The sequence below is a fragment of the Pipra filicauda genome, unplaced genomic scaffold (genome assembly GCF_003945595.2).
Source record: "Pipra filicauda isolate LSUMZ 115617 unplaced genomic scaffold, ASM394559v2 scaffold38_size3968069_pilon, whole genome shotgun sequence".
Classification (NCBI taxonomy): domain Eukaryota; kingdom Metazoa; phylum Chordata; class Aves; order Passeriformes; family Pipridae; genus Pipra; species Pipra filicauda.
Genome location: NW_024104520.1, coordinates 447,172 through 472,302, shown reverse-complemented (window position 1 = coordinate 472,302; position 25,131 = coordinate 447,172). Strand labels below are relative to the sequence as shown.

Below are 25,131 nucleotides of genomic sequence, written 5' to 3'. Positions count from 1 at the left end.
CTTTGAATATGTCCCTAAAAACCACAGTGTCTTTACAGGAATGCAGGATATTGACTTGTACATCAATTTTCTTGAAGTATCAAAACACCAATCAAACAAGGAAATGCATGGTACATCTTATGGTCAGTTTGGAATAACAAATTGAAAGTCTTAATTGAAATGCTATTGAACCCATCAAATTACTAGCATAAAACGTTTTAATCTAAAAACAAGTCCCATTGTATCTTTCTTCTGTGCAGGATTTTGTAGTAAAATATGGATTTCAGCTGCTTTTCAGCTTTACCTTTTTCTTAGTCTACCTGAATAGCCTTCATATTCCCAGATGTCTTCCAATACATATTGCATGTAAATCACACAATCTGTAAAGCTACATTTCCTCTTATTTCATTCTCTCCCTTGCTAGAAAGACCAAGGAAAGCAACAAATTCTGAGGAGTGTTTTTCCTAATTCATTAAGGATTTTTACTGTCTCAGGTTGCAGCTACAAGAACATACTTGTTCTATCCAGAAAATAGAGATATCGGGACAGAGATGAAATAGCACTGCACCAAAACGGGGAGAGTTCCACAAATCTTCAGACATGTCAGTTCCCCGCTGGAGTTCCTGAATTAGATAAGCCTTTTATATATATTGGCATCCATGCAATTCTCTGGTGAGCTGGTCTGGGAGCCAACACAGCTGAAAACTCCATATACAGACATATTTTCAGTCAGCTTAGGCTCCTGAACTGGTTCATGGTGGTTGCACAAGTATTGGTAGCTAGTGAGGGCAAGTGGAAAGAAGGAGACCATGGTAGTCTGAGTTTAAAATTACTTAAAATGCATTTGCATAACATTGCTACAGCCTCTGTAAATTACTTCTGAAATAGACACCTACAAGCCTGCATATCTGACAGTGCAAAAAACAGGTAAAGATCTCCATTATTTTCCAAATCAGTGCTAACAAAGCACGTCCTGTTCAACTCCCCTCAATGGAGAAAGTTCAGTCAATCAATGAGACAGTACTCTCCTGTCACTAAATGAATTCTGGCTGTTAAGATGAAAAGTGAGTGGTAAGCAGTAAAATTAACATTCAGTCAAAAACTCCTGCATTTCTTTTGCAGGGCAATATGAGACAACTCCTTGCCATGGGCCAAACAGATCTTTTCAAATTTCTGTGGTGGCCTACTAATTCAACACATGTTGTACAAGGAAAAAAGCTGCAGATGGCTGCTTCCCCTTTCCTGGTCTATAGGAATAAAACTAAAAATACACACTTATTAGCAGAAAAAAGCTAAGTGTTTTCTCATCCCAAATGGACCAAGTTCATAATTCATAACAAAAGACATCAGAACAGTCTTTAGCTGTGCAAGGATAAAAAAACATTTATTGAGGGGAAAACAGAAACTGTAACCGGATGACAGTATTACAATTCTTTTCCCTAACTTGTGAAAAAATTCAATCAGTATGTATGGAGCTGCAAGATTACTCATTTTTCATAAATGCATTCCTGTCTTTCTAGAACGTGTACACTTTTCCAAAGCTATAACACTATCTAAATTATATCAAATATTTGTCTACAGTTGAGACACACTATTCCTTCCCTACCTAGTACCACTGCCTTCTGCACCATACCATAACAAAAAATCCTAATAGATATATAAATTAAGAATCCCAAACTTCACAATTACGCTCTCAAACAGCTAAAGCACAGTATGGTCCTCCTGAAGTAGAGTGCCCACTGTGGGAACAAACCACTCTTTGGAGAGGTCAGGTGGGGACCAAAAGGTATGACCATTTTTATATATCATATTTTAAACCCCCAGAAATCTCAGGGGAAAAGGCAACATAAAGATATATTCTCATTATAGCAAAAGTTTCATCAGTTACTGTATAAAGGAACTTCAAATATTTACAACCTGGATTAAGGCCAACTATCAAAAGCCAATTTAGAAGCAAGTGCCATACACTAAGTGAAGTTAAACCACACTGCAAAATAATACTGATACTGGGTTGTACATACCAGCAGGGACATACCCAGATCTTGAACAAAGACACTGCTTGCATTTTGGGGTTTTTTTTGTGGGGTTTGTTTTGGTTTGGTTTTATTTTGTTTTGGTTTTTTCCCCAAGAACCATTTCTGAATTGTGACCAGACTAGCCAAAACGGCCTGCCTTTTCTTTAAGCACATCCATTGAGATGAATCCCAAGGGCATTTCTGGATTTCAGCAAGTTCAGGGAACTCTCACAGAAAGGTAGGTGACCTTGTTGGTATCCAAATGCCATAGCTAAAAGCATCTGAAAACTAGCACTTATTTTCCATATACATCCATGAGAATGATAAACAAAATGGAAAGAGGTCTCGAATACTGTTTTCAAAAAGTCCAAGTATCATGCATGTACAAGTTTGGGTTTGGTTTTGTCTTTAAATGTACATGACTTAGATATCCAAACCTGCACATAAATCTGAGTTAAACCTGAATGTACCTAATATGTCAGATCAGGTCTTATTAGTTTTCAACCTGATCACTCACATTTGTTTTGTAAAATATGTGTTTTGTAACAGCTTTCTGTGTTTTTTTGCATATTATTCTACTTGAAAATTGCTTTAAACATGTTTTATAGTGATTTTTACACCTTCACAGTTAATTTTAAAATCTATACATACACCATGTAGTTTGTATATGTAGTACAATGGACATATAGCCTTATGACTTCTCTTCAAGACATAACTTGATAGAGCTCTGCCTGAAGGGGTGGGTTGTTTCTTTTGTTCACTTCTGATAATCTTCCCTGATTCATTTCAGGTGACCAGCCCCACGATGCAGCAGTTACAAACAACCATGGAAACAAAACCTGAGCGCTACCACTGCATACCTGCCACCCAGGGCAGCACTGGAAAGCATTACCCACTTCACGTCATGCCAAGTCTTTTTTAGGAGCTGTGGTGACAGAGGTACCAGCTACTCATCATCACACATAATGAGGACATAAATCATCTTGCAAAGAGGCCTGCCATGACTTTCAACTGAGACTGTCATCTTTCTTTACAGAGCCTTTTTTGTTGCAACACTTCTATGTTTCTTGGTTTCTATGACTGCTACGTAAGAGTTTCATTTTACTTGTATTAATCTTTTGACACTATGGAAAAAAAAAGGAAAACTAAGTTCTGATACTGTTTGTGGGTTTCTTTCCCAATGAGAGTGTCAAAAAAAAAAGTTTTGTCCATAAGGCAAGGCACACAGCGTCCGGTTTGTCTGAACTAATTCCATTACCTATTGTTTGAGGAGAAACAACTCATAGTCTAACCTCCATACTATTAATGACCATTTTGAGTTTCCTCCAAATTTATTTTTTCATGCATGCTGCTGTTTAGGAGGTCAGCTGACTCCTTATTCTTCTGCGGTTCTCTACAAGCAACGTTTGCTATAAATACATGTGTGTTCGAACACAAATGTAAGTACATTCACACTGGCTGCTATTATCTCATAAAACGGATTGTGCCAGCAAACCTACCTGCACATGCTCAAGAAAAAGGATATGACTGTAAATTACCTACAGAAGTCATCCAAGTGTGACTGACTACATCACAACACTTGCAAGGAACAGCTACACACAGTGTCGGGAAAGAAAAGGTTATTGTATGATGTTTCTTAAGGGACAACTACTCAAAAAAATTACATTCCAGCACCCTCTGAGTGATATTCTAACAACACAATCCCACCTTTAAAGTCTTGCTTTGAATACCAGGAAATAGCCCTGCTAGGGAATGTGTAAGAGGAACACCTTGCATTGCTTTAAAAACACACTCAGGCCACAGGTCCTAAACAAAGCAGACCCACTACAGCAAAGGGTTCAGATACTAAAAGAGGTTGATATAAAAAAATAAAATAAATTTAAAAATCAGCCTGTAAGGCTTGTGGATGGCTCATTTTGAAATAAGAAAGTACAATTGTACATACACAGAAATTTTGTGTACATACATACATATTTGCATATTTAATGCAAAAATGCTTCCCACAGTCAATCGCATTTCACTTTGCCTGCTTTCAAAGGAGTGACGGGCAGCATCACCTGCATGACAACCGTAATGAAAGGCAATTTAATCAAAAAAGCAAAGTGCCAGCCAGGCCATTAGGAATTTGTGTTGCTGGTTTCTGGAGGCACATAGAGACAGGACATTCATTTTCTATATTGTGAACAGCTATTGGATGCAGATCTCTCAAGCCAAACTGCCTCTTGGAGAAAGCACAATGTTGTACCAGCCAGATATCTTCTATCATTGCAAGTGTGACCTTCTTTCAGGTCATTAGTCATTAATGATTCATAATCATTATTCTTCATCTAATAACCACATCTTTTTTTAAAAATAGGTATTTTCATTTCAGGGACATATTTTTCCAAGTTTTCCGTTACCCAAGAGACCTTATCTGCCTTTCCAGTTTTGTCTGGCAGCACTCAGACTGAGGACGTTACGCTGTCCCCTCCACCTACCTTTGCTGAGAGGCAGGGAGCCACCCTGCTTTCCAAAGGATTCACTCCCTGTCATCGCCACTTACTGGCACAGGATAAAAGCTTTCTGGGAACCGGAAAGACAACCACAATCCCACAGCCAAGGGGATGTTCTGCCTGCACTCCAGCCCTGCCGCATTTGCCATGGGTTTACCACACTTGGTTCCAATAGTAGACATGCTCAGAGATCTGTAAAGTCCTGTCCTGCCCAGGAAGTCTGGCAATTCCATCATTTCTCCTTTCAACAAATTCTCACTACTCAAATTCTTGTTGTCTGCAGGCATTCTTGCTTGCACTTCTCTGTCCTGTATACTTTTTTGCTGCTTTTGTGCTTCTAAGTTCTCCCCTAACAAGTTTCTGTTTGGATGCTTTCCCTCTTCTCCATTTTTGAGAATTCCTTCATGAGGGCTTTTTTTATTCTTAGTCATCTTTTCCAGGTACTGTGTCACCTGCCTGGTCAGTTGTGGTTCCCATACATCATGTGGGGATGGATGTTTCAATTTCTCACTCTGTTCTGGTGGATATCATCAGTGTTAGTCACTTGAACAAAACTTCTACTGTGTCCCCAATTCATGTTTAAGGCTTTGCTTTACAGTCCCTAATTCATCAGAAGTGTGTTTTTCTGAAATTTAGCATTTCAGTACTTCTGCAGCCAGATCATAGAGAGCAAGCTGAATTCAAGACACTCCTGGTTCCTTGACCTTAATCCCCTGCACAGACGATACATGCTTTCTCAGTAAAACACCCATGCTTTTTATATTTATTATGAATTGTTATCTTAATGCAGATTTTGTTCAACCAAACAATAAAAGAAAACATCAGAACATTCTGTGTACAACTATACAGTCAATATATATTTTAACACAAAGAAAAGCACCATCTATAATACTGACAAGTTTGTTATAAATAGAGTTAACTTCATTCACTCCAGTGCAGCTATCTGAACTGATATCAGCTAACAATCTCAATTCTACTTGCTCATTAGTGAGAATTTGTTAAGTAGAAACAAAGTTGAAGATTAAAAAAAAGAACTGTGGTGCTCTGAGCCTCTGGGGCTGCAGCCAGGTTAGGTTGTAAGCCAGAAGAAGCCTGGCAAGGTACAGAACTTGGAGTACAAAGGTATTACATGATCAAAGTAATCATAGCTGGGTAAACCAGATCTCCCTGCAATGCCTAAACCAAGCAGTATTTCAGACACATATTCTGAACCTCATTTACACCAAAATCCATGAAAAATATTTTTCAAAGCTGACTGTCAGGTAAAAACAGTATTTCTAAATGAGAAGATGCTTATTTCTGCTGAAGTCAGAAATGCCACCATGCTTTTTTTTTTTTTTCAGTGGGAAGCTTTCCAAGCAAGCTAAGTTTTCTCTTGTAGCATTTCACCACTACTCTTCGCTTTCCCCTTCCCTGTATCTTATAGGAATGAACACAATGTTGTTGCTGTCCTTCCAAGAATGGATGCAAAAACTGGAAGACAATTCTTAGACAAAACAGAAGCAGATTCCCCAGAAAAATGTAATTTCTGTGTTTGCCAGCTCTCAAATAACTACTGGGATGAGCTACAACTTCTATCTCCAAAACCAAAAAGTTTGTCACCAGACAGAAAAACAAAACCAAACCCACCACATTCTAGATCTTGCTGCTATCCTACATTAATGCTGAAACATATCTTAAAAGAATGACTTTGTATTATTACTCAAGACAAAAATTCCCAGTTTACCTATTTTGTCCATTTGCATCTAAATGATCTAATCCAAACTTCCTGTGTTTTACCCTTTCATGGAAGCAATGAGCACAGCAGAAACCACCTACTGCTCAAAGTTTGGGATTTCAAGCCAATGCTGTTTCTAACTCCCATGAATAGTATAAAGCCCTCAAAAGATAAGTTGAGCATAACAGAACTGAGCTCAGCTGGTTTTCAGGGTGTGAGGACAGAAGAAGAGAATTGTAAAGCAATACAAAAAACCTGCACAGACATTTCTTTAAACAGTTCCTTCTGGAACAGTTGTTCCATCAGCAGCAGACACCTTCTGTGACTTTCCTTATCTCTGTCCCAAACAGTGACTTTCTATCTCAAAAGCAAAATACAAAACAAAACCATAAGAATTCTGTTTGTAACTTATTACTCATTCCTCTTGTCAGAATTTCCTACTTTTATTGAACTCAAGCACATATCCCTTGTCTACAATGCAACAGTCACAGCATTAGCTGTTGCTGCTCCTTGGGGACCTGGTGGTAGCAGATGCAGTAACAAATGCAGGGTGGGTTGAATTTTGATGCTTCAAGATAGGGATTCTTCTAAAAGTTTACACAATCATTTTTATATTAAATATATATTTATTATATAAACCTATGACTCATATAAATATAGCTAAAGCTTTATATATATTTATATTTTTGTGTGTGTAGCTGTTTCCTGACCACTGGACAAACAGCTAAAATACAATTTAGAGCAGAGGAATGACAACTAAGTAAACTGTTACTTTAACAAAATTTCATTTTACCTGTGGCAATGGAAGGCTGTAACACACTAAAACAGGCTTTCTCCATACTTGATTTTGATCTCAGATGCTGTATACAAACTTCAGCAGCCCAGACAAGCCCAAGTATTTTCAAGTATTTGTCAGAGACAGTAAAATAAGGAAGACTTAGGGAATGGACAATTATCAAAGCTCTTGTACAGGAGCTTTGATGCATAGAAGGAACCACAAAATGTTTACCACAGAGGAGGGAAAACACAAATTAACCAACAGAGTGGAAAATACTGAATGATAAAAGGAATTTTCAATTAATATTGTCATTAATGATCCTGCCACAAAAGGTATCAGTGAAATCTGGCGACAAAAAATTTGGACATTTTGCTGCAAAGAGAAAGATCGAATCACCAAAAGGAAAACTGGATGTCAATAAGGAGCATAATAGAAATGTAATAAAGAACAAAGCACGAGGTCATTTTTTCATGGAATCACTAGGAAATTCTGCTGTCAGTGTTGGGTTGTGATTCAAATGTTTGGATACGATGGAAGAAGGAGACCCAGCTACATCAGCAGGGTGCTGCTCTGAGCTTCCAGTCTGATGTATGCATGGGGGCAAGCAAATTTGTTCTCTGGTTACAATCTGTCCTGCAGAGCTGGGAAAACACTGACACGGTTGTGGGAGGTAACATCCAGACCTCATCTGAAACAGCCTGGTAGCATCTGGTCCCTCACACACCAGGGACTAATGGAAAATACAGGGAATTGGAAGATAATCAAGGTGATAGATTTCTGCCTTGTACAAGGATATTAAAGGTTTGTCTTACAGCAAAATGAAGGCCAAGAGAAGAAACAAAAACTTCAAAGTGTAATGTTGGCACAAGGAACAAGTTCTAATTTCCAGCCTAATATCGGAGAAAGGTGGTCCAAGAATGACTCTCCAAAACTGTATAAAATCATCTAACACTACCTTAAAAGTTACAAATTGTGTAATATGATGCAAGTAAGAATCTGAATGGGAGGTGATTTTTTTTTAATCGACATTTTTCTGTGCAATTCACAAAGAGGTTAATAAGAAAGTTTAGATTCAACAAAAAAAAAGGCAAAAATCTAGCAGGGTTATAAAGGTGGTTAGTGAATAACAAGAATGTCTAAAGTTGTTTTTTTTTAGAAGTACCAAAGCCAACAAAAAAAAAATCACCTAAGATCTAGGGTATCTTGTTTCAAAGGATAATATGGCTTTCATCTAATAGGATTTGGAAGAAACTGTGAACAGATTTTTCATTCTGCCTTCTGCACAATTTCTTGGCTTTCTTACTTCTCTGAAGCAGTTGAATCCAGGAATGACTGAAAGCAGATGAACTATTTCTGAGGTATGATTCAGGATTTTAATCTCTATTACTTCCCCCACCACCACCCTTTAAAAGTCCCATTTTTTAGATGTAGCTCCCAAGCATGTGTCTGAATGTCTCAGTTTGTCATAAACTCGACAACTGCTACATCTCTTTCCAACATCATCTTTTTGTTGCTGAGCTGAAGGAAGGACTAGAGTCTTATTTGTAGGAAGCAACTCATTTACATTTCTTATTAGAAAACAATTCAGACCTCTGGGGCTTGTTTTGGTTTTTAACCCACAAGGATATGAAGGGAAAAGAAAGTCAAAGTCATGAGGAACTTATAATGACAACAGTGCTGTAGTATACAAAGAGAATACACAAAATAAACCTCTCCTTTGTTTCCAGTTTTGGGAGGTTTTATGGCAGAGCTATTCAACATAGAGAACTCTCATCTCTATTGACTAAACAGTTGTTCATCAGCCATAAAAACCCTCAGCATTTTAGTAAATAAATAAATGGTGGAAAGAGTAATTTCTGTAGCATCACAGGGAAAAAATTACTTTCAGTTAATGAAATAGGAAATAAAACCCCAGTGGTTTTTAGGTCTTTCTAGGAGGAAACCACACAAACTACCTCTATAGCTTTATAACAAAACCTCATGATTAATGTATCAGTGTCATAACAAAACAGAATCATAAAGTCATAGAATTATTAAGGTTGGAAAAGACCTTTAAGATCATCCAGTCCAACCACTAACCCAGCACTGCCATGTTCCCCACTAAACCATACCCCCAAGTGCCATGTCCACATGTCTTTAGAACACTTCTAGGGAAGGTGATTCCATCGCTTTCCTGGGTAGCCTGTTCCAATGCCTGACAACCCTTTCAGTGAAGAAATCTTTCTTAATATCCAGCCTAAACATCCCCTGGTGCAACTCAAGCCCGTTTCTTCTGATCCTGTCACTTGCTACCTGGGAGAAGAGGCCAACCTCCACTCGCTACCACCTCATTTCAGGTAGTTGTGTAGAGTGATAACGTCCTCCCTGAGTCTCCTTTTCCCCAGGATAAACAATCTCAGGCTAAACAACTTCTGAAAAATTTAATGAAGTAGTAATTGCACTGAAAATTGTGTTGAATTTTTTTGTCAAAGTACTTGCTTAGCCTCACCTTCCCTCAAAGACAATGTCTAGAGGAGACAACCAAATCATATAATGTAGGATTTGTAGCTTTATTGAACTGAAAAAGTATTTGAAACCATTGTGTAGCATCTTGAAATATGGTCAGCCTTTTAGGATGCAGTCAAGATAGGGTTCATTATGTGCAGTTATCACATAAGAGTTCTATCTTTCTTGATGGCAGAACTTATTCTTAGAAAAAAAACCATATTTTTTTTAGTATTAAACATCTGTCAGAATAATCCGAATAGTTTCACGTTGTTGCTGATGCTTCCTAATCACGAGCCATGAATAATCACATTAAATATTGCAATGTTCCACTAAAAAAAGCAATTTATTTAACATTTTCTAAAACGCTGTTAATTTCTACCTCATGGTGCCTTTCTCCATTTTTTGACAAGTAAGATGAGTAGGGGGACAATAAAATACCACCTGAAGACAATCAACCAGCTACAATTCAATTATTTCTTTTCAGATCTCTCCACAACACCCTCTCCTCCTCAAGGCAAGAGCTGCGTCCTTGGCTTGCAAGAACAACTGCTATCAATATAGCAAGAAATTTATTTATTTATTTATTTAAGTATCATTTAGCTACACTACCCAGTACTACACCTGCTGCTGCTGTTACCAGTGGCAAAAGTGATGACAAATAATCACAGCACTGGGAGCAGAAGCAGAGGCTATTCCATTCACCTGCTGCAACCGGAGAAGTTCCCCCAGGGTTTCCTTCACTACATATTGTTAACAAAATCAAGCACCCAAACTTAGCCTGATTTTATAAATAACATCTTTCACAAACAAGCAGCTATTCTTTCTAGTTCTAATCATTCTATAATTCTGTGATTTTAAGTGATGATAACATAACAGGAACTTTCTGATAGCCTGTGCTGATTAATAATCTGCATGACAACCCTATGTTTTAGAAAAATACTGCTTGATTCCCACGTAATAATTGAGGCTCTGTCAAGTAGGTATAGAGACTAAATCAAAACAACCTGAAAAAAGAAGTTGCATCATTAGCCCAAGCCTCGTGTGTATTACGGACCACTAAACCTGCTTGATTAACATACACAAAAAGCATGAAGACCAAGATTAACCCTGAACCTTTCCATAAGAGCCATCTTTACTGCACTGGCTAAAACAACTGCACACCAACACGAGACTAGCCCAGGCTGGCTAGAGTCTCATCATTCCCTTTGTGCAAAGACTGCTTTAACAAGAAATATCTCATTGGAGTGTAGCTTTATTTAGGGAGGAAAAAACAAAATTAACAAAAAAAAACCCAAACCCTAAAACTTCTGAAATTCTTCAGGATGAGAAGTTCTTTCAAAATAAGGAATTCTCTGCGAAAAGTAATATGAAGCATGAAAGATCATTTTCTAAATCCGTGTCTAGATACTGGCATTTATCTTCTCTCTGTATTTTAACTAACCAGCTAAAGTGGAAACTCACAGGATGAGAGTTTGCAGCTGCGCACCCCACAAGTAAAGCAAGAACTCAAGGCATGCATAAGATTTCTCAGTGGCTACAAGGCTCACATGCAACTGAAAGCTCTGCCAGCTCACCTCCACAAATTAGGACTGTACAAAATAACACCCTTGGTAAGGATCACATCAGCAAAAGCCCAGAAGAGTGCTGCTGCATTTCAGAAGGGTAGAAAGGAAATCCTGATGGAAAAACTTACTGCTTCTGTCAGCAAACAGTGCAGGTTTTTTGCAGAGCTCTGCCAATACAACTACTTGTATGGCACAGACAAACCTACAGACATGCTTAGCCCAAGACTTCCAGCTAACAGCACTTTCTTTATGAGTAGACAATTCCAGACTTCTCGCATATCTTATTTCCGAAGATGAGAAACCCTGCGGCTTGCCAGGTACTGGTAAGTACATCCCCAGCCTGCAAAGTCACGTGAGAAGGAAGGGATAGCCATAGAAGCTGGTGGTGAGTGTGCCACCAGGTAATCCCTCCACATAGACAACCTCAGCTGGAGTCACAAAGTACTGCTGTTGTGGGCCTCACTCCCACCCTGAGACCCACACAGAACCATTTGGATATGTCACAGGAGACTGCACTTCTTGAACTGCACACGACACTGATATCCAACACAGGTGTCCCCATTAACAGATAGCATTACTGACACCATACAGGAGCAGCACTACTATGAATGTGTACAGCCTTTTCCCATGTGAGGTGCACAGCAAGTCACAGTACAGATAAACTGCAGAAATGGATAAAGCATGAACTCTTGCTGGAGTACTACAAGAACTGGACCCCTTTTGTTCATTAACATCATGATAAACAATGTAAATACTGCACAGAAATACAGGTACCTCCAGTCTCTGTGCTGGGAGAAACCTAGAAAATTTAGTGTTTAAGACATAGTACATGAAAGTTCAGAAAGAGTCCTCCCAACCCACAGGATCCCCAGAAATGGAACAGGTTACTTACTCTTCCCAGCTCGTTGGTGGAAAGCCTGTACTAAAGCACCAAGTTCTAGAGTCCTGGGCACCAGCTCTCCTTCAGGTCACTGCAGAAATCAGGCAAGCTGCAAAACAAAACCAAGTCACATACTAAAGTTTTCATTTATGAAGAGTCAGGAAGAGAATAATGAAAACTACTGAGCTTGCAAAGGTGCAGGTGACCAGAAGAAACCTGCACAGCCATCCTCTGTGGCAGTGGGAGATGCAAGGCAATGGGAGGCTGGGAATCAGATGAGCACAGACTGAGTAACCCGAGTAGCCACCTTCAGTTTACATTCTTAAAACCATCTGCATTCAACCATGTGCACAGAGGAGAAGCAAAAGCAGAACAGATGGATCTGTGTATCACAGTGCAGGGATCTTCCCAAACCAGGCAGGTGTCATGAACTGCTGCTGGACTATGGCAGCTCGGGCACATTAAAACACGCTGCAAAGCACGCTTTAAATTCTCTCTCCCTCCGCACTGCAAAACAGACCTGCAGTTTTCCCCATGCACAAACACTGAATATCACAAAGAAAATTAACTTAGAGATGAACCCCGAGTTAGGAAAGAGCAGTAAAATGTGCTCAGTAAACAGTATGTTCATAAAAAAATCATGTTTTCAATTATGCTTGTGTTCAGTAGACATCAACTGTATAATTTATTTTTGCAAGGTCTGTATGCTGCACCACAGCTACTCCACCCCTGGCAAATGATTACATTAATGCTATGGCATTTGGTACTGAGAAATATATTGGGATTGTCGCCACATAGTGACAGAAACACTGTTATACCCCCATCAAAAAATACTCCATCAGCGGCACCAGATTTGTCAGTCAAACTACGCTCTAGGATTCAGGGTATTATTCAACTTTATATTTGTTCCCCCATCTGGAGAAAATAACTATGAAAGACCAAAGATACAAATCTCATCTGCTGTAGAGTTTCAATAATATTTTTTTTTTATTTTGTTAAAGCAAAAGCCTGACTAAATCAAGTCAAATTAGATTCCATTTTAAACAGAGATTTATTCCTTTGTTCTAACAGAAATCCAAGAACTATAAATCCTAGAAAGTATTAAGACAGATTAAGAGAGCTAAAAACATTCTTGCTAAAAAACATATTTGTCATTTGTAAACTTGAAATTAGACCTTTTTATAAACCAGATGAAAAGTAATTTTAAAATATAAAGCTTTTTTAAGAAATCAAGAAAATATACTCACTTTATTATTAATAATAAAATTGCACTTTAAAAAAAAAGGTATTCAAGGAGGCAGGAAGAAAACAGACCAATGTTCACTAAACTAATATTCTAACTTAATTTAGCAGGCACATTTGTGGACTTTTGTATCAGATTATCAGATTTCAGTATTCAAGAGAGAGGAAAAAAAAGGAGAAGAGAAAGAAAACATGTTGTTAACATCTTCATACCAGGAAAGCCAAGCAACTAGCAAGTTCCTGATGCTTGCGATTCATGGGTTTCAAATAAACAAAACTTTCTGGGTTAAATGCTGAGACCTGAAACTTCTCTACAGACTGAGCATACATGCTAGCATTCCAAATAATTTTAAGGGGTTTCTTCCCAACGTAATCAAACAGATGCATCTGTCTGTGTTGGCACAGCCATTTTTATAATTAATCCTTTTCATTCTATATATGAAATGTAATTTGTTCTAAATCAAGCCTAGAGTAACTAAAACAGAAACAGTAATCAATTCAATAAAAAAATTAGGCAACAACTCAAAAAGCTTTTTACGTCTGAAAGAAAACAGTTTTATGATCCAAACTAAGACAGGGTCAGCCATCAGTTCTGAGATCAGAGGAAAACCTGAAATACAAAGTAAAGGTCTCAAAGGTTGGAAAAACAGCCTCTTCAACAAAACAGCAGATAGAAAATTGCAAAACAAAGTTTCAACAACAGAAATCTGACCTCTGACCAAAAGTGATATTAACACTAATGGCACAAATTCCTGAAACTGTGCTGCCACACACCCAACATTTTCTATTTCCCAGTTGAGAATCCCCCACCCTGTCTTTCCCTTCCTCTGCATGGTGCTGAAAATGTCCACTTCTCCACCCACATTTTTACCATGTTGCCTGCCTTGAAGATAGGCAGACTTAAAAACAACTTCAGAACGAAGAAATTTTTTTTCTCCCTGTTTATAAATCTTCATATTTCAAGAAAAGCTCAGGCAACCAACAAAGTAGCCAGCTCAGTCTCCCAGGCCTATGCAAGCCGGAATAATTCATTTAGGACTTTATTAAAAGCCGTAAATTGGAAGGCAGATATCATGCAGGCATCGATACCCTTCTTAGAGAAGGAATCAGCAAATGCAACGCCCACAGATGACACAGTAGGAACATACTGTTACCATTAATAAAATAAACAACTGGCTGGTTGAGGTAATAACAGGTGCAAGTTTAAAAAACTAAGTAGTCCCTGTTTCCTCCTTTTGCAAAAATGGGGCTATAGCTACATATCCTTGAAGTGAGATTAGATATTTCTGGGTACTTGGATTTCTGTGGGACACAGATCTGCAATCCAGTTCTCAGCTAGCTTTAGAAACAAGTCATCTCAAAGGTGCCTGTGTGCAACCTGATCTTGAGCACATTACAGAATTTCAGTTACAATAATAAAACCAAACACCAGTAAGCAAAGAAAAAAACTGGGCATTATTCCCAACTCATAAGATGCTAGAACAAAACGTACTTTTGTATATCTCTCAAAACAGAGACAAATCTCTACCCAAGAGATCTCTACCTTGCAGATTTGTAACATCTGAACTCAGACCAAATCTACTTTCTTGAAGTTTAGCAGGAATTTACCAAGTTAGGAATCACTGCACTTAGGAATCCCCCCCTCCGCTGTAGTCTGTGCTTGGGCGTGGTGGCTTCCTGACAACAGCTAAGAAGGTTAGCTGGTTTGATTGCTCTCCTTCCCAACCACCTTGCTCTTGGTAAGGAACTTTAAAATTTAGACTAAATATGAAAGAGCCAGGTTCCTAATCACCGAATTTCAGCTGGAGTAATTCAGTACCAAAATAGGTTTTATACTTCAGTAACTCTTTTTCCTGAAGCGCACACACTATATAGGTGGATTGCTCAGCAATGACAATTTTTGTTCTTGTCTTTAAATAAGAAAAAGTCCTGCACCAGCAAGATTCTCAGATGCTTCTGTTGACTTAAACTGAGATACTCTGATTTAAATCCACTTAAATATAAAAACTGACACAAAATCCAAAAATATTCACCAACTCTTCCCCCCTTTCCCATTGGGCAACTGCTTCTCAGATGGGCTGCAGGAAAGAGCAGCCAGGCTGGCTTAGAGGTGGCACATCTCTCCAGGGAGAGCAACAGATAGTTTTCCACTTCTTCACGTTGAATACTTGTTTTATAGGAAAACAAACCCATCTATTTGAATACAAATTTTAAGAATTCTATCACTCTGGAGCATTTCTGTGTTCTTTACAGTGCTGTCTATACATTGCTTTCAGATTGCAAATCTGTCTGTGTTGAGCAGGGTGAAAGGGTGTAAAAGCAGCAACATTCAAGTCAGTAAGAATCTAGTTGCTCCTGGAAAAATAACTACAGATTTCCCAATTCCTGTGATTTTAGAATGGAAGCACAGTTACAAATTTATGTGTAAGGCTGAGGATATTACATATCTATATTACTCATCATATAGAGATGAGAACTGATAGCAGTATGACACTGGTGAGTTTTCACACTGCAGCTTCCTCTAACGCACACACACAGACATGCAGACGTGCTGCATTGACATTATCAGACTGGCGGGGTCTGCCTTAAAATGTCTTTTAAATAAGAATCCCTGGATCCTACCTACTCCTCCATTAAAATTTCACCTCTTCCTCCAATTTCATAATAGAAGAAAGAAGTTATCCAGCATAACATCAATAATTAATAAGTACAGTGTGGTCATCTATTTTAGGGATAATTTTTTCTCTTTCCTTCTAGAAAGCACATTATCAGTTTCTAACTCAAGTCCATCAGACAGCCTCCCAGTAAGCCTCATGCAACAGTCCCGAGAATCCAGGCTACTGGGGTCTGTTTCTGAAAGGAGGAGAGCTTCATTTTCTTCCGAGGTTTCTAAGGGCCTTAGTCTGGAAATAGCTTTTAAAAATCACAAAAACCAAAAAACCAACAAACCAAACCATACCAACAATGACAAAAAAAATTACGTTTTTTTTTTAATAATAATAATTAAAGAAAAATCTGCCAAGTGTATTAACAAATTGCACTTCAACCTGACAGACGTGGAGGACTCTCATCAAAGATGGAGTGGAGGAGAAGGCCGCTGTCACACCTCAAGAACTCCCTGATGCTTTTAGCATCTACCTTTCTCTGCATCTCACCTTCCTTGGCAGCAGTTTCTGCTCAATCCAGAGAAGGAAGCACCTAACACATTAATTCGCTTACTGCCCTAGAGGGCCAAAAGGAAAATTGCATCACTTAAATGGTTTTACCTTCCCAAATTTTTGAAGGTCAGGAAGAAGCTTTCTTTCACAATTAGTGGCTAAAACACTGAAATGCACATGGCACTGTTTTATTTATGAACTCTGAGAAGTGCAATAAAACTGAAGAGATTTGGTTTACCACTACTTGCAGGAGGTGTCCCACTCTTCCCCTTCCAGGTTAAAAAGCATATTCTGGATACCTTCCTGGAAAGGATAGGTGGAGGCCTCTGGTCCTCGTGGGCCAACAAGAAACATGAACATGGGTCTTTTGCCTCCCCATGATGAAGACTGACCAGGGGATTACTGCAGAATAGACAACAAGGAGGGAAAGTCTCGATATTTATGAAGGATACTAAGGTCTGTCCCCTTCATTTTAGAGATTCTTTTTATTAAAAATATCCAAACTGGATATTGCAAGATAGATTTTGTTCTTCCTTTAAAGTTTTGAACAGAAGCAGGCACATGGGAGTAGGGTTAAGAAACTTTCATGCCACTCTGGACCAAAACTATATTTTCATTTTAGCCAATCCTCCCCACCACTGCACTCAAAACACTGCAGACCTCCACATTGCCGGTGACTGTTCTCAAACACTACAGTGTTATTTTGGTCCTTTGGCTGCATGACTCACTGCTTTTCTCAAGTCTTACTGTTTGCCAAACTCTGCTGCACAGACACCAAATCAGAAGAAGCCAAAGCACTGGGTGACACTGAAGCAGAATTCCTCTTCAGCCTCTGAGAGGCTGACATCTCCCAGTGCACAGCACTGGCTTCAGCTCACATGGTCCTGTCCAACTGTGCACCCCAAAAAGCCCACTTTGATTTGTGTTCTGCTGCTATGGTTACACAGAAATCAGACCATCCTACCAGTAAAAACCTTTATGGAAGTACCCTACCCTTACAGCCTGAGGGAGTTGGTATTTCCACTGGTGAGTAATCCAGCTTCCTAGGTGAACCAGATGGCCGTGGCAAGGAGCTGTTCCAGAAAGACAGCTGCTGCTCTGGTTCTAGGTCTCAGCACACATACACCCAATGTGCCAATGGAAGAGGGACAGAGCTTAGAAACATCCAGAATACAGCTCCCACACTTCGGAGCAGGCAGTTTGCAGTATACTGGCCACCCTCCCAGCAGCACGATGAAGCCTTGTGTCCCCCCTTTCTGTCCCTAAGTCTATGCCCCCTCTGCAGCTTTCATTATCACTGCTATAGTGACTCTCAACAGATAAGTTGCTGCTATTACAAAACTGTCTGAGCAAACATCTGGCCTGAGGCTGACAGTCTCCAGGTTATAATGCCAAAAGCACAGCACAATCAACATGGGGTTGTCCCTCAACAGCAACTCTTCAGGCACAGTCTGAGTACCCCTGCAGCATGGCTTCCCCCCAGAGGATGGCAACCAAGCCATATTTTCTGTTTGCTCATCCCTCCTGACCCAAACTTTGGAGCTTGCAAAAGCCCAATGCACAATTTGCTATTAGCACGTCAGCAGTAAAACAAGTGTGCTTTGAAAACACTCAAGGAATTGAATTAAAAAGAATTGTAAAAAATTTAAAAGTGGAAACAAAGAAATTTGAATCAATATTTGAAAAGAAAGCAGTCTGGAATTTCTCTCAAAAATGTTATTTTTAGCACAATGAGGTACAACAAGGCTAGCTGAACAATTTTCCAAATATATTTTAGGAATAAAGCTTACTTTCACACAGGCATAGTCTTTTAAGGAAGGAATTAAAAGCTCATATATATGACAGAGACCAACCATGAGGGTTAGAAGCAACTAAAGATGCTCCTCCACAAGCTGCCTGGAGAGAAAAACATCTTCAAATGATTTGACTTTTTAGCAGACATACCATACTTTAGACCAGGTTTTTTCTGTCACTTAGAGAGAGACCTGTGGGTGATGAGCATTCAGGTCACACACACCTTTTCTGCAGCAACCCACAGCACAACTATTCATGTGATGAACACCCACCTCACAGCAGAAGCCAGTGGCAATGAATAATGCAGGAGATCCAGTCACTCTACCACATATCATACCCATGGGATACGGAGGCAGCATTTTAGCTTAAGTCATCCTTCCTCCTCCAGGGCACAAGCATGCTCTTTAGTTATTCCCTTTCCACCTCCAGTTCTGCACATACATTAACAAGTCAAACCCAGCAAACCAGGACAAGTAGTTGCAGAAGAAATAGGGACACAAACACAAATACAATACACCTCTCACAAGATGATGTTAAAATATTACAGCATCTGCTCAACTCAATAGCTCCACAAACCAGAGACAATTTTCCCAAAAAGGTAGTCCATTGTTCACACTTCCCAAGAGATGTACTTTTCCATTATCAAGACAATAACTTCACAAAGCATTAGCTAAAACAGGATAAATTAAAATGGAGCCACGCTCAGCCTTAGCTTGTAACCTTGCCTGAATGAACGCAGATACACTGCAAAACTGAAGGAAAATCTGAACTCGCAAGTCATCTCCTTTTTAAAAAGGCATTATCACCTAAGCTTTAGGTAAAAACTCTCCCAATAACTCATTTAAGTTATTCATTCCTATTCTGAATACTGTTATCACCGTATAATCCTCCACAACCCCTCCTGATGTTCTCCAGTACTTTCCACAGCTTATGCTGCACACCACAAGGTGCTCCACCTTAGAACACCATTGGCACCCACCACGCCAGGGCAAGGCACAGAGCTAAAGAACTCACAGGACAAGGCACTCGGCAATGCCAACTTGGCTACTCTGGCACTCTGCTTTCAGCATCCTGCTTCGCCAGCCAGCATGCTTGGCTTTCATGCAGCTTTTGCATTAGCTTGGGCATCCACTCACACCACAGATTTAATGTGCCATAAGAAGGGTGTCTTTGTCTCACATCTGAGTTGTTGCATACTATTTCTTTTGCATGATTTTCATATACATAGGAAAATCTACATAGGAAAACTTATCCAGCAAGAGACCAAATTGCATTCAGTAATGCCCAGGAAGACTCTCAGACTGCATGCTTAAAATGACTGAACTGAAAAAAATACAGGCTCAAGTCTCTCTCCAGTTTTAGTCATAATCATTTTCAATGATGGCGTTACAAGCGCTCATAATTTTGACTTCAAAGCCAGCTCAAAGACAATGAGGAATCTTTAACTTCAACATGTACTAACAGAAATCATACTCATTCTGCACACCAGGGCAATATATTCAAAACTATCTGCCCTACAGGTGCTTACCTGTAAAAAGGGATCATCTTCTCTACCTTACAAGCCCCTCTGCCACTCTGGTTTGGGGTGGGATGAAGTTAAAAAAATATTACAGGGCATTTTTTGTCCACACTAAAGGATCTTATGCAAGCCTACGATAGGTTTGGAACAGACCATCACATATGTGCTTAGCAGTATTAAGGCAGAACCACTATGAGAAGTAGCTATCAAACCTGTTCTATCTCCATCACCTCAAATATAACAACTGTTGGGGGTCTGGGGCCTTCTTATTTGTTTTTTTTGTTTCTCTGTTTTTAACAAAAGAGGGTCAGGAAGTAGCTGAAATATTTCTTGGTCAGAACAGCTGGTGGTTAATAGAAAAAATCCTTAGCATATTCCTTTATTAATCTTCATTGCTGGCAAGCTGACTCACTATCTAGGGTTGATCTCTTAAGGAAGTAAAGATATTTAGATCAATTTTTTTTTTACTAAAGACTATAGTTCTCGTGTTATGCAGTATTTTCTCAATTCTATTAATGGTGCAATTACCTGATGAAAAGAATGAGATTAATTTTTTGATCATCTTCAAAAAACATGCCTACATTTTCCTACTGTGTCATAAAAGCTGCTATGAGGCTAAAATCTCTTGTCTAATCTAAATATTTTTACTATCTTTTTTTTTTTTAAACCAACTTGAGGTCTGTGGTAGAAGAGATCCTGCAGTTTCTCCTGAGAAAATGATGATTAACTCTTCCAGAAATGACAGGAAAAGATACGCTTTCCAGGGAAGAAAAATTAGGAAGATAAAAGATACAAAACCATCGTCTACAGAAAAGTCAAAAGAACCACTACCTAAAGAAAAACACCAAGGATGGCTGTCACATGACAAGAAATTTGGTACTTACATGTCAGAGATCTAACTCCTGTATCATACATTTGCTTCCTGCATGCACCAGTGACTTCCCATTGTTCTTAGTATGACTGACTGCAGAACAGCGTTAACTACGTCTTTATCTTACGTTATGCAAAGCTTTCCTTGACCATCCTCTGGGCTTCAAAAGTTTATTCCTCTAAGTTTAGCCATATTCTATCCTAAAACATTCAAGTATATTCTTAATTAATTTGAAAAACCCTTTCCAACAACTGCAGATAAAACATCACATCTAAAGAAATGCATGCTATAGGACTGCACTCAGCAATTCTACTTTCAAAAAAACCAAAAAACAAAAAGGCATTTCTCAGTAATAACTTCCACTCGTGTATAATTACACAACCAAGAAATACAATACATGCTCAAAAGTCTGATATGGCAATTACTCATTAAATAAAAAAAAATCCAATCCTGATTATGAAGTTCTTTCAGAAAACGATCACTTTAAAAGTGTTTTTTTTAAGAACACTTTTTTAAAGAACAACAGTAAGACTGCAGCCTAATCAACAGTTATATTGCTTTGCCCAAAATATGTTCATTTATGTTCTTTCCAAGGTCTCCATTCCTAAGGTTTTAAGACCTAGATTTTTATTAGCAAGTGTTTGTGTTTGGGTTTTGTTTTTTAAATAAGCTCACACACATACATAAGAGGCAGCTACGTCTGCATTAAATTAAGAAGTTTCTGAATTAGTTTCCTCTTGAATTGGAAAGAAATTTTCCTGCAGGACATCACACATACTTAATTGCACAGCCAAGAGGTTATATTTACACTTCATGTCAAGACCAAAAAGTCAAACTACAGAAATTAAGATGCTGCTGCAATATTGCCAAGATTTCAGTAAAATATCCTGTATGTTCCTAAACCACTTTCATTAAAACACAGGAAATACCATTTCAGAACAGAACTAATTCAAGCAGCTGTTACCAGATGCTCCAGAAGGAGCAAAAAAATTCACCGTAATACCATACCCTCACTCCAGCTCACTTACATCCCTGTCGTTTCTGGCTATGAATTAAAACTTCCTGCCATACCTTTGTTTTATCTAAGGCCTTAATTCCACAGAATTACATTGAATTTTTTCCAATTCATGTAGAATGATCCCCATCATTAAGAAACCAAGGGGCAACATATATTAACACAGTGAGAGGGATCTCATCTCTCAACACTGTGCTCTCAAATTGATTTTAAGACAGAATAACACGCAAGTTTTTTTTTCCCCAGACATAAGATTGTTCTGGATACTACTGCAATGCTTGGTCCTAGCACCCTCAATTCAAGAATGCCAGCTATGTTTAGCATTTTGCTTGGAGGTACTGCAGGAATCTAGGGTCAGTAGTAGCCACAAGTGGTCAAAGTTACTCAAAACAGTTAAGTTAATCAGTACAGCAAAAAAATGTAACCTCTTCAACAGAGACAGCAGGGCTTGACAGCTTCCAAAATGAATACTGATAAGGCCTAGAAGCACAAGAGCAATGTTGGCTTGGACAGAAGTTCTGGAGCTGTCTGTGTATTGATCCTCTCTGGTTAAACTGTGACAAAAGATGTGAAGTATCATGAAATTAAAAATCAAAAAAAGGTGCTCTACAACAAGAAGTGAAGCATGCAATAGATAGAACAAACTGAATACTGATAGAATACTGATAGAAAGGTCTTGAGGACGTCTTGAGTAAATCAATGGGAATTTAGCCACCAATTTCACTGAACCTAGACTGAGGTCTGTGCCACAACTGAAAAATAAAATTCAAAACTCTTTCTTAGCTTAAAAGTATTTTTCCTCACAAGAGGTCTTGGAACTTTTTAAGAGTTGAAGTGCAGAGTTACAGTTCTAGGAACAAAATTACCCGACCAGCGATTGACCACCAACCATGGTTGAATGTGGGCAGCTGAAATGGGACCACCTGAAAGTCAAAATCATTAAAATTCTCTATCAGACCCTTCAAATCTTAAATGGTACCAGAAGCTGCTAGGAAGCACTGTGAGAAGTAAGCATATACAATTTCAGCTGAAATAACAAAAGGCAGGAAGAATTCCCATTGTTTCCAGTTTACCCACCTAGGAAGCTGGTTATGTTCACAGCTGCTGAGGAAGAACCAGTAGCTGCAAGACTTCTGTCAGAGATAAATGTTTGTGTGTATGTATATACATATGTATAAGTATGGTGTGAATGGACACAGTCACACATTTTAAATGCCTGCAAGACCAGCCAACTCAGTTTAAAATGAACTTACTCCCATGGTCAAAAGCAATAGTGAAATTCAATATTATAATTAAGCTCAGTATAAACTTGAAATATGCATAAACAAGAGCTGGAATAATCTTTAAGGAATAATCTTTAATTTCACACAGGTAGTACTTAAATAAGAATACAGGGTCCTGGACTTGACAGGTTAAAATCCAAATGAACAGGCGATGCTTACCTCAGCTTAAGGAATCATTTTATGTAGTTTCATCTGCAGAAAGTAAAAGTCAAACTTGCTGTTCCACAGCCAGCAGAGTGACAGTAACTGTACAGTTTTACATCTATGCTGTTTTAAGCCAACTGTCCCTTTCAGCAGCAGTTGGCCTTAGACTGGGGCTCAGCCACCTCATCACAGAGACACAGTCTCAGGGATGCATCTTTTTTTGAGGGGTTAGTTTTCAGCTGGGTCCTCAAATTAATCAGCTTGGACAGGACGCCACAAGGATGCCAGGGACGAGAAGGCATGTTGTAATAGTTTGAAAAAGACGGACTGACACCACTTAACAGCTGCTGTCAGCAACAGGTTTTAAAACATTTCTTTTGGAGCAGCCCAAAGTGATGTGAAACCATGCCCGTAATCTTTCACCATGCCTTTAAACTTCATTGAAAGATGTCACATCTGGCATGTGCAACAGGCCAGGAGCACTGCCAGCACTAATGACTTGGATGACATCTGTAACCTCACCAATGTGCTCAGCTCTTCCCTGCCCACTGTTTTTTCAGTATTGTTTAAAAATAGAAGGATGAAAAAAAAATTAATTGGGGTCATATAGGAAGCTTACAGAAATACACTCATCCTGATCTAATTTCAGCACAGACAAATAGATCATCCTCCTCCTCCTAAGGTCCAGGAGGATGAAGTAGTTGACACAGAGACAGCCCTGCCTGCTCCTTACCACCTGGGAAAGAAAGTAAAGCATGACCCCAACATCAGTCATGCAAAAGCCCCCTCCAAGGATCTAGAAGTTTCTGGCGTTCGCTACCCACAGTAGCAGGCATTTTTTAAGAGATGCCATTTGTCAGAAACATCAGCGAGGTTGGGCAATACCCAGCAGCCCTGGGAGCTTCAGCAGATACAGAAGGTGGAGCACAACAAGAAACCATGGGGTTTCACTTATGAGAAACATCATGCAAGCCTCTATACAGTGGATACCTGGTCAGAGAAACATTTATGTGACAGAGATGCCAGTGTTCCTGCAAATCGAACAGTTTATGCAATAGTTGTAATGGTACTGGAATAAAAATAAAGCTTGAAAAAGCACCAACACTAGTTTAAAGGTAGCTGAAGTTTAGAAAACGTAAGAGAAACCAGGGAAGTGTTCTGCATCCCTTCCTAAGGGAGACAGACAGTGCCACAGGCAAAGGCACTTTCAATCACAATAATTTAAGCATAATCTTAAATCAATGGAGAATGCTTTGGTGTAACTGAGGGGAAAACTTTGTTCATAGCAGTAATTAGCAGACAAAAACTGTTCCCAATGAAATCAGCAGGGCTAGGATTCTGCACTCTGCTTTCATAATTAAAACCAGTGGTTTTTTATATTCCTTTTGAATTACATATACATTTGGCAAGGTCTTTATAAAGTCTTTAGAGAAATCAGTGTACAAATAAATAATGTTTTTAAAAACCACCACATACCTTCCATAGAATATGCCAAGACAGGTATATGTTTAAAAATCTGATTTGAGAGGATACCTTAAAATTTTCAGTGCATTTGTGCCATTCGTCATCTGCCATCTTATCTCCTGGGATATTTATTACCAACCATCCTTCCAATGTATCCTGTTCCTGTCTGTACTTCTAACAAGCAGCTTGTGAACTAGCTTAAAGATAGTCTGCTAAAAGAAATAAAAAAATAAAACCTATTTCTAGTTACCAAAAAAAAAAAAAAAAAAAAAATCCATAACTAGTATAGTATAGCACAGGCAAGCTGCTATGTGTTTAAACCTTAACAAACAGGATTATTAAAAAATCCAGTTATTGCCATTCAGCAAGTATTCTTAAGAGACAGACCTTGTTGCTCACCTTCTTGCAAGATCACTGTATCAAAGCAGCAGGAACTACTTTGAAAAAGTAGTTTGAAACTACTTTGAAAATCACAGAGCATGCTGAGTTGGAAGAGACCCACAAGGATCATCAAGTCCAACTCCTAGCCCTGCACAGGACCATCTCAAAGAGTCAAACCATGCACCCAAATGCATTGTTCAAATGCTTTTTGAACTCTGTCAGGCTTGGGGCTGTGACCACTTCCCTGGGGAGCCTGCTCCAGCAACCAACCACCCTCTGGGGGAAAAACCTTTTTCTAATATCCAACATAAACCTCCCCTGACACAACTTCAGGTCATTCCCTCAGG

The 25,131-nt window shown here is 38.9% G+C and overlaps 1 protein-coding gene across 6 annotated transcripts in view; it reads right to left on the bottom strand.

Moving 5' to 3' along the window:
- APBB2 (amyloid beta precursor protein binding family B member 2) overlaps positions 1 to 25,131 on the bottom strand; it is a 179,423-nt gene that overhangs the window by 109,840 nt on the left and 44,452 nt on the right. For all 6 annotated transcript variants that reach the window (XM_027731626.2, XM_027731624.2, XM_027731628.2 and 3 more), the window contains exon 2: positions 11,926 to 12,022. The gene's annotated coding sequence lies outside the window, so the exon portion shown is untranslated. The remainder of the gene's footprint in view (positions 1 to 11,925; positions 12,023 to 25,131) is intronic.